Source organism: Octodon degus, unplaced genomic scaffold, assembly GCF_000260255.1.
Source record: "Octodon degus isolate 3935 unplaced genomic scaffold, OctDeg1.0 scaffold00171, whole genome shotgun sequence".
NCBI lineage: Eukaryota > Metazoa > Chordata > Mammalia > Rodentia > Octodontidae > Octodon > Octodon degus.
The window spans coordinates 6,005,030-6,014,910 of record NW_004524747.1 but is presented as its reverse complement, the minus strand read 5'-3'; the positions used below and the strand labels follow the sequence as shown (position 1 = coordinate 6,014,910).

General features: G+C 41.9%; 1 pseudogene; it reads right to left on the bottom strand.

Annotated features, from left to right (window-relative positions):
- Nucleotides 1-4,393: 4,393 nt before the first annotated feature.
- The window catches only part of LOC101560553, a 146,801-nt pseudogene continuing 141,313 nt past the window's right edge, over nucleotides 4,394-9,881 (bottom strand).

The following is a 9,881-nucleotide window of genomic DNA, read 5'->3' as shown; positions in this document are numbered from 1 at the left end:
TGCTCCCTCTCTCAGTCAAGAGAGAAAGAGGCAGGATATTCTTATGCATCTAGGTCTAGCAAAGTGTCTCAGCTCAGCGGGTACATATCTAAGAAGTTTGAATTTATCAAGTTGTGCCTGGCTTGGGTCTGGCTACTGTGTTCTGCTTCTTCCTACTGCAGCCTGCAGAAGTGAACCCAATGTGCCCTTCTAGCAAGATTTTCTCCTCCTGGATTAGCTGGGTGTTTCTGGCCCCTAGCCTTTCTGCAGCGACTTCAGCTACAGAGTTTCACACCAGGCATGCATGCCAGGCCTGGGATGGGTACGTTCGGTCTGGGCTCATTCTGGAGGGATTCAGAGGGGTCCCAAGAGCATTGCTGAAGATCTCACTCACAGGCCGGACTTGGGCTGGGTCCAGAGATATCCAGTGGACACAGCGAGCATGGAAGTTTTCCCACTCCAGTATTAGAAACTTTAAAAAGTGTATTTGCATTTTTCATTGACTTTATATCACTTTTTGTCTTTTACACATACACACATGTGAAAAAAATATGTATATAACCTGACATAAGATACTGTTTTATAGAAATCTTCAGTGACCGTTTAAATGGGTTCATCTAATATATTTTACATAGTCCTGCATAACTACCATTTTTCAGTGCTTTTTATTCTTTATGCAGGACCATACAGGAACTTCTCTTGCTTTCTGGATTATGATCTTTGTTATTTTCTATATGCTACGTCTGGAAGTACTAGAATACTTTGCATTTGTATAGCTGAAAAATATTTTACTTTTTCTTTTTAAAGGTATGTTTGCTAAGTATAAAATTCAATGTGGACAGATCTTTTTTTTCTTTCAGTCCTTTTGTATGGGTCAACTCTGCATAGGAACAAGATCAGCCAGATAGAAATTTGAATAGAGCCTTTTATTTACTGAGCTCAGGTCCGTCAGCCACTTCTCTCACAGGAGAAGGCTGATCGGCCCTGAACGTAGGTAGCAAGGGGGTATTTATAACAGAAATCACATCTAGTTTGGTAAGCAAACTTGTTATCTAGTGCAGAACAACAGAAACTGCATTCATTTGACACAGCTGCAAACTGTTCATAACTAAAAGGTCTTTCACAGCTTAGTGATAAGTACATATTTTTACAAGATACATCTTAAACTGATTATTTTACAGAGATGGTTGGGGAGGGAGTTTGTGTTAGCTTTCTGCCTTGACAAGAAACAGTTATTTATTGTTGAACAGCCTTGAGCCAAAAGGGCGAATACATTTCTTAGAGTAGATAACAGGAAGCACAAGGGGTTTTTATAATTTTTCACAGTTAAGGCACAAAACTCTGTTAACCCCTTACACTTTGAATTAATCTAGTTTTTACCCACTTGCTCTTTTTTTCTAATATGGAATAAGATGCTATTTAATTCTGCTCTTCCATAGCTAATATTTTGTATGTATATGCTTTAATGATTTTTTTCTTTACAGTTAGTTTTGGACAATTTCATTTTTGTGTATCAGTATGATTTTATTCAAATATCTTGTTCAAAAGGTTAATTCGTCTTGTAAATATTGTGCTATAATCTCAACTAAATTCGGAAATTTTAAATCTTTAAATATTTATTGCCTACCCCTTTCTACTTAGAGAATTCCAATTATCTCAATATAAGTTTCATGATTTTGGCACAGAGTGAACTACTATATGACTGATCTCTAAATTCTTTCTTCATTACTGTTATATTCATTTAAGTTTGTAAATAATTTATTTACAATGTGCTCTACTATTAATTTCATGCTATGTATTAATTTCAGAAACATTTCTCTAAAATTCACCGTCTACATCTCATACCTTTCACATTTCAATATTTGTCTACAATTTTTAATAAGCTATATAATTATTGATTTTTGATAAAATTAATGAGAAAAAACATTAAATAGAAAGGGAACATGAAAATTCAATCTAACAACAACAAGATGTGGCAAAGAATGACAAAAGATTGGAATCAAAGAACATGCAGGAGTCAGCACAAAAAATATAAAGAACTTGTTCAGACAAGTAGTAGCAGAAAATTTCTCAAGCATGAAAAAAGATTTTGACACACAATTGAGTGAGGCATACTGGGATTCTGACCTTGGACCACTGATCTTCTGCTCAGAGGTATAACTATAGAATAAAACAGACAATATATGCACACTGTCATTGGAAAGAGCACTAGGATAGTCAAAACACAGTGACAGGCTAAGAACATAAGGCATGGTGACTTTGGCTTTTAATAGGTGTACACTTTGATTGGTTGTGTGGTGGTGGGCTGCAGCAAGAAGGAGGAATGAACTACTGGCATGATCAAGGTTCAAAAACTGAGGAACAATACACTTATGGAAAAGCACACTGGAACAGATCACAGTTAATTACTAAACTTATTGTCCGCTAACCGCAGCTACCAGGCTAGAGGAAATTTGCAAGTCAAGTCCTCAGCGATCATGGTATCTTGTTTTGATGCCTGAGAACTTTACAGACTGTTTGCTAGCCTCACTTCTGGCCATTGACTTAAAAAGTAATCTGTCCTTAAGCCAGCTGGAGGTCATGCCACAGTAATGTAGTCCTAGAACAAACTCTCAATTTAGCTTTGTGCCAATTTACTAATATTAATTATTACCTTCTTTGTACCATGTGAGTCTGGTCCTCAGCAGAGACATGCACACTTATAATTAATCATGACCAAAATAAATCCTCACCGAGGCATATAATAAGATTCCAGAAATTGAGCACAACAACAGAATATTTCAAACTATTAAAGAAAAGAAACAAATCATCTATAAAGGAAAGCATATCAAAATCATAGTAGACTTTTCTTCCTTTAATGATTTATTTAATTAGTTAGTTGGTACAGGACCTCCCTATCCAGCTCAGACTTGTACTGACTGTCCTGTCTCAGCCTCCCCAGCACTGGGATTGCAGGCATGCACCACCACACCCGATTTTGGTGGCTGGCACAGCACATCTAGAGCTCTGGGGTTGGCACAGCATGTGGCACCAGGGATTGACCCGGGTCCTTGTGCTTTTCAGGCAGGTGCTTAGACAGCCAATATATCTCCCCTGCCCTATAGCAGACTTTTCAACACAAAACACTTCAGTCAAGGAGAGAATGGAACAAAGTATTTCAAGTCTTGAAAGAAAACAACTTCAAACCCAGATTGATATATCTTCAAAATTACCCTTCATAATTTGCGGAGAAATAAAATACTTCTATGACAAACAACAACTGAAGAAATTCATGACCAAAAACCAAGTTATATAAAGGGTCTTGAAAGATATTTTAGAAAAAGAAAATGAAGACCATATTTACAAGAGTTCCAAAGAGAAAGACAGCATGCAGGGCAAACAATTAAACAGAGGGGAAAGATGTATACAGGGTGTTTCATCCCACATCAGAATACACATTCTCAGTGGTGCATGGGACATTCTCCAAAATAGACCACATACTAGCCCACAGAACATGCTTAAGTAAGGTCCAACAATATACTAAATTTAAGAAACACATTTAACTAAAACAGAAATTCATAGATTGAAAGTCAAATGATGAAGGTTAACACCCTATGAGAATGGAAGACAGAAAAAATCAGAGACAGCTATTCTATTTGCAGACATTGTGAACTTCAAGCCAAAAATGATTTAAAAAGATAAGCAAATTCAATATATTCTTGTAAAAGAAAAACTCCAAGGAGTGATAACAATCATAAATATACAGGCACCAAATACATCCAAATATCTAAAACAAATATTAAATGGAAATAAAAATCAAATAAGCACTGACACAATTATGATGGGAGACCTTAATATCTCACTGTCACAGACAGATCAAGTTAATAAAAAAATAAACATAGAAATATCAGAACTAGGGGGCCAGGGAGATTGCTCAGTAGAATAAGCACTTCCCTGGCAAGCGCAAAGGCCTGAGTTCAATCCCAGGTTCCGCCAAAAAAAAAAAAATCAGAACTGAAATTTGCATAGTTAGGCATCTACATTTTTGACTTAAAACCTGAATGGGTGAGGGGAGGGAGAGGTCGGGAGGGGTGAGGACAGAGCAGAAGGGGGGCAGAGGCAGTTTCCTGGCCCCCTCCTTCCTCCTGACTACCATCTGTACAGGCGGCTTCATATTGGAGCTGGGGAAGGTGAGAAGGAAGGACCTAGTATTGCTGGCAGAGACAAGAGGTGGGAGGTGGGAGGTACCACCAGGTGAGAATTTTAAAAAGACAAAGGCTGGGAGGTGGGTCAGGAGGGAGGTGACTACTTGTCCTCCATGGCACTGGACCATGTGCTTTGTCTTGGTGGTAGTGGTGGTGGTGGCAGCAATCCGGCGCGGTGCATGACCATCTTCGGCCAAAGCTTGAGAAGGGATGAGTGAATGTGCCGGATGCTAAGCTATCACAAACTCAGACTGGAGGTCAGGGTTCACTTCTGGCTTCTCAACAGAGTCCTTAAGTCAAGACCCAGGCCAGAGGCCTTGCTGGGGATGCTGCCTCCCCACTGCTATTGCTGTTGCTGCGGCCAGCCTTCTGGCTTGGTGGCCAATGGTAAGGGCCACGGGCATCCCAATGGGCCTTCCTGCACAGGCGCTTCTGCTGCAGCAAGAGCTGAAGTCACTCCACCTTGCAGCACATGGTCTGGTCCTCTGTCTGATGCAGGCAATTCCTGGAGGCAATTCCTGGGGGGCTTGCACATGCATATCTGGCTCTGGCCTTGCAGCAGGGAGGCTGGGGATGCAGCTGCCAGCTTGTCTCAGTTTGGAAGTGAGGTCAGAGGCTGACAAGGTGGGTGAGAAGAGCATGGCAACAGAGCTGAGTCAGCAAGGGAGGTATGCCCTGGTAGTGCCTTGTGGCACTCAGGAGGTCATTGAGGATCTGGAGAACTGTGTGGATGTCTCAGTATGACTGCCCACTGCTGTCCTGACATTTTGGGTACAGTGTGCCAGAGAAGATCCCTGGGAAGACCCCCCAGGGCATGGTTCATAAAGCTGTGCATGACAGCGCCGGATTTGTGGGAGCAGGGTGGAGGTGGGGGGGGGTAGGACTGCTCCCAGGAGTTAAAGGAGTGCTAGCTCCAGGACTGACACTGCTCCTGGAAGGTGGGGAGCAATCCATCTGCTCAGGGCAAGTTGTGGAGGCTGCATGGGATTGGAAGGAGCCAGCTGTGACAGGTGAGACAGATGCAGAAGGGCTAGTGGGCACTGGGGGAACACAGGAAGCACTAGACACTGGCCAGAAGTTCGAGGACATGGGAGTGGCTATGCTGGATTCTCCTCAGGTGGCACACAGCGGTGCTGTAGTAGGTTGTGCTGAGCCACAAGCTGCAGCTGAACAAATATCATGTGCTCTGCAGAGACAAGACTCCATCCATCCCCTACTGCAGGCTTCTGGCCTCCACCCCAGATCTAGTACCTGCACATCACTGGGAGCAAAGCCACAGGTAGGGACTGTTTTCTATATCTCTCTTTTCCTTGGTCTCTTGGAGTTTGAATCATGTAAATCCATGTTAAGCAGTCTGGCCCAGAGCTTGTAGGAGAGGGTGCACTTTGGGTTCAGACAAGGGGCCTGGGAACCTTTTCCTGCCAAAATACATAAAATGGGACCAACCCTGGCCTACCCTGCCCAGTCACCAGCCACAACTGTCTCAATTTCCTCAACCTTTATCCTTCCCCATCCCAGTTCTCTGACCTCTTGCCTGAGTTTGGGGACTATTTACAGATTTACTAATTTTTTGACTGAGCCTATACTGGTTGGGAATAGCTTGAAAACCAGGGAGAGAAACAGAAAGGGTCTGGGGAGTTGCTGCCTGTCCCTTCCTCATTTCCAGCCCAGCCTGAGGGATATGGGATGTGGACGGCCTGGGGATTCTCCAGAGCCAGGTGGAGAGGTGGGTGCTGAGCTATGAATGCCCCATGGGGCTGTGCTGTGTAGCATTAAGCCCCCCTAGAGCCCGCTACTGGTTTGTTTAGGACCCTCCCCACTCAGTGCCCAAGCCTGAGGGTCTTAGGAACTAGGGACCTAGGGGGAGAATCCTTTACTGGGGCCATTTCAATAGAGGTGGAGGGTTTTTTAATTTTTTTATTCATTCACATTTTTATAGGAATTTGGCCCCATTCCCACCTGTGAAGTCTTGCCTGGCCCCACTGTGGTTCCCCTCTTTGTTTGTTGGGTCTGACGGTGGAGGCCCCAGATGGAACAAGCCAGTTCTCTGCCCTCTCTCTCTCAAGGTCCCCCTAGAAAGCACTATGCACACAGTGCCTGCCTGGCAAGGACAAGGTCCTGAGTTCGATCCCCATTACCAAAAATAAATAAATAAATCACATACTAGCCCACAGAACATGATTAAGTAAATGCAAAAAAATGAAAGTATCTCATGCATGTTATCAAACCATAGTGCAATGAAATTGGAAATCAATAATAAAAGAAGTCAAAAAGTGTCCATAAACATATGGAAACTAATTAACACCCTACTGAGCAAAAAATCTATCACAGATGCAATTAAAGAAGAAATTAAACAGTAACTACAATTAAATGATAATGTCAATACAAGAGATAAGAACTTAATGGATACAATAAAAGCAGTCCTAAGAGAGAAACTAATAGCAGTGAAATTTCACAACAGACAAGCAGAACAAGCTAAAACACACACACAAACCTCAAAGTTCTGGGAAAAGATAAGCAAGTCAAGCACAAAAATAGTATGAATGAAGGAATTATAAAGATCAGAGCGGGGTCAAGGAGATGAATCAGTAGAAGTGCTTCCCTGGCAAACTAAAAGGCCTGAGTTCAAACCCAAGTTCTGCCAAAAATAAATAAATAAATATCAGAGCATAGACCCAGTCCTAACCCAGGCCCAGTCAGTGTGTGGGAGAGCTTCTGGCTACCCTGCACCAGCAGGACCTACTGGTTCCAGCCCAGACACAGCATGGGTGAGACCCTCTTCCAACTCTTGGAATGGCCGCACCACTCCGCAGCACCTCCCCCACCCCGCCCACCTAGGAGGAATTTCTGCCGCATACTGGGAAACCCCAGATCCAGTCCTAGCCCAGGCCCTAAGAGTGTGTGGGAGAGCTTCCCTCTAATCTGTGCCGGTGGGACCTACTTGTACCATCCCAGGCACACCAGGGGTGAGACCCTCATCCACCCCCTTGGAATGCCCCCCACCACTCCGCAGCACCTCCCCCTCCACACCTGCCTAGGAAGAATTTCTACCACATTCCGGGAAAACCCAGACCGAGTCCTACCCTAGGCCCTGTGAGCGTGTGTGAGAGCTTCCCTCTACCCTGTGCCAGTGGGACCTACTGGTTTCAACCCAGGCACACCATGGGTGAGAACCTCTTCCACACCTTCCACACCTTAGGATGCCACCCATGACTCCATAGTACACCCCCACACCCCTCCCACTGGGTAGGAATTTTTGCTGCATTCTGCAAACCCCCAGACCCAGTGCTAGCCCAGGACCAGTGAGTGTGTGGGAAAGCTGGCACTCCAACCTACAGCACCTTGTCCCCTCCATACTCAGCTCAGGCCTGACATACAGGCCTGGGTGAAACCCTGCAGCTGCAATCCCTGCAGAGAGTGTACAGGACAGAACCATCCAGCTCGACCAAGAGCAGAACATCTTGCCAGAGGGGCACAACAGGTTCACCCTCAAGGGCAGCAATAGGAAAGAGATGAGCAGAGCAGAAAGACCCAAGCCAGGCACAGCTGGATAAATCCAAACTTTGTAGATCTGCCCTTCAACTTCAGTACATGCTAAGGTTATAACTGCAACAAATATCTATAACAAAGGTCAGAAGACAGTGCCACACAAAATGACGAGAAGAAACAAAATACAATCTCAGAACCCAAGCCCACCCATAAAAAGTGCAGAGGACATTAACACAGAAAAAATTGGGAATCACACAGCTGAAAGCAAAGAATCAACAGATTCTGAAATAAATAAAAAGCTGCAGAAAGGTATAGAGGAACTCAGATCAGAAATAAAAAAAGAAATCCCTGAATTAATAACATCTTCAGTAAAGAATCAAAAGCAGAAACACATGGAGTAAACCCAATGCCCACCCAGAATAAGTGCAGAGAACACTAGCTCAGCTGAAATGTATGAAGTAATAGCGTCAATAGTAAATAAGCAATAGCAGAAAGACATAGAGGATCTCAGGGTGGAATTCTTTTCTACTAGCTCAGTTCAAATGTACAAATTAATAGCACTGATAGTAAATAATCAACAGCAGAAAGTAATACAGGAACTCAGAGTGGAATTCTTTTCTGAAATAAAAAAAGAATTCTCAGAACTCATAGCATCAGAAGTAAAGAATCAACTACAGAAATATACGGAGGAAACCCAAACTGAAAAAAACACTGCAGTAAAAAAATTTATAAATGCTTCTAAAGAAGACATTGATAAAAAAAAAAGAGGAGATTAGAAAAAGGATGGATTCCTTGAATAAGAAATACAGGAAAGAAATAGATCGCATGAAGCAGAGTCAAAGAGGTATAGGGGAAATTAAAATCTCAATCACAAGCTTGCAAAACCATTTAGTGAAAGTGAAGATGGCGTTTCAGATCATGAAGACGCTGGTGCAGCTAGTGAAAAGGTAAGAAAGAATCTATTAAAAACAACTACGATGCACGAAAGAATAATCCATCACCTGCAAGATGAGGCAAACATGAACAATGTGAGACTGATAGGCATCAATGAGAAAGAAAGAGTCAATACAAATGACATTAAAAAAATATGGGCAGAAGTAATAGCAGAAAGCATTCCAAATGTGAGGAAACAATATGACATTCAGGTAACCGAATCATACAGAACACCAAGTAACCTTAACTCAATGAAAAACACACCGAGACATATAATAGTCAAGACCAAAGAAATTCAGCTCAAGAATAATCTACTGAAAGCCGCTATGGAAAAGAAGATCACATAAAAAGGAAAACACATCATAATTACGGCCGACTTCTCTTCACAAACCAGGAAGGCAAAAAGAAAATAGAGCAGAGTACTTGAAATCCTCTATGAAAACAAACTCCATCACAGACTACTATACCATGCAAAACTCTTTGAAGTTTGATGGAGAAGTGAAATACTTTCATGACAAAGAACAGCTAAAGAATTTCGTGATGACAAAGCAAACCCCTACACAGGCTACTTAAAGATGTTCTAGAGAGGGACCAATATGATCAGAGCTCCATGAATGAGATAAGAAGTCAACAACACTATAGGGCAAGCAATGAAACACAGGAGAAAAGGGAGTAAACAACAACAGGTAAATAACATGTCAATGGTAAGTTAATACATCTCAATTATAAACATCAATGTAAATGGACTCAATTCACCAATTAAGAGATATAGACAGGCACAGTGGATTAGGAAACAAAATCCAACAATATCCTGTATACAAGAAACACATTTAACTCATAAAGGCATTCATAGGCTGAAAGTCAAAGGATGGAACACAATGCCAAATGCCCAAGTACCTCAAAAAAAAGCAGAGATAGCAATCCTATTCTCATACAGTTTGAACTTCAAACCAACAATGATCAAGTGAAATAATGAAGGCCACTATATACTAGTAAGGGGAAAAATTCAAGAGGAAGAGGTAACACTCATAAATATGTATTCACCAGATAAGGGAGCACAAAACTACATAAAGCAAATCTTAATGACATGAAAAATCTAATATCCAATACCACAAATTTATTTTTTTCAAAGTTTTATTGTTAAACAGATAGCAATCAAACAGTTTCAAATCCAATCGGAAGTACAGTTTCAACAAATAATACAATGCATATATTCTTCTTAGTGGTTAATTGCTGTACGAGAAGTGGACTTGTGATCCTATTTACAAACACCATTAGAACAAATCATTCTGTTCA